This window comes from Aptenodytes forsteri, unplaced genomic scaffold (genome assembly GCF_000699145.1).
Source record: "Aptenodytes forsteri isolate BGI_AS27 unplaced genomic scaffold, ASM69914v1 Scaffold59, whole genome shotgun sequence".
NCBI lineage: Eukaryota > Metazoa > Chordata > Aves > Sphenisciformes > Spheniscidae > Aptenodytes > Aptenodytes forsteri.
Window position 1 is genome coordinate 2,347,486 of NW_008794085.1, and position 1,113 is coordinate 2,348,598.

Genomic DNA, 1,113 nt, shown 5'->3' on the forward strand with positions numbered 1-1,113 from the left:
GGCGCCGCGCGGTTGTCAGGGCAACGGGGCTGGCCAGGATTGACGCTTCCGACAGGCAATCAGCGCTCTGCTTTCAAACCCGCCCCCGAGAGGGAAAGCTGCTATTGGGGGTTCCTCGCAGGAACTCGGCCGTTCAGATAAAAACTACAAGTCCCGGCATGCTGTGCGCGGGAGGCTTGCCACCGCCTGGGGTAAGTGGGGAGCAGAGCATGACGGGGTCTGTAGGCGGCAGCTAGTGGCAGTGACCTCTGCAGACACGCCGCCCACGGTCCCCCCGACCCGGCATCTCCTCGCCATTAGCTGCCAGGCAGTGCCGGCGGCTTCTCCAGCTGGGCAGGAGGTTTAGGTGATTCGATGCGATTTGGTAATAACGAAGATTTGTATTCCCCATCTTTCGTATTTTTGATGCATAAAAATAATTCAGTTTGCTTTGCTGCAACGTAAAACACAGCAGCCCCGGAGCATCTTTCCCTCGGTGTTTGTGGAGCACCCAGCGCTGGTCCTCGGTGGCACTCCGAGGACCACCCACCCTCCTCACGGTAGGCAGGAGGCATCCTTGCCGTCTTCCATTTCTCCCTCTCCAGCCAGGAAGTTCCCTCTCTTAAAACGCCTGCGACTCCCCTTGGTTTTGCCTTGTCCTTATTCTACCTTCTCTTTTTGTACCAAGGCTCACACGGGTACCTGCAGCGCGAATCAGGCAGCTGGTGACTGGACACGGCTATCGTAACCCGGGCTTTATCCCGAGCACGACCGCCCGTCAGGCAGCGACCACCAAAGCGATCGTTTCCGCAGCGCGGCGAAACTGGCCAAGACCCAGGAGAGGAGGCCGTTTCTTTGAAGCCCAGTTAATAACTTTAATGGCTTAATTGCATGTAAGTGGAATGACTTAAGCATGTCAGTCGTTCCACTTAGTTCACCGCACCGCTGGCTGCCCTTCATAACGACAATTCCGTGACCAGAAAGGGGGTTTTTGTTACAGACGGGACACAGCTAATTGTAACACCAGCGTCACCTTTTTTCCTCCTGATGCAGAAGCCTAAGTTAATAAATCTGGAGAGGGCACTACCATCCTATAGAAAGTATATATAGCGTAGAGAGCCGCCAGTCACCGGC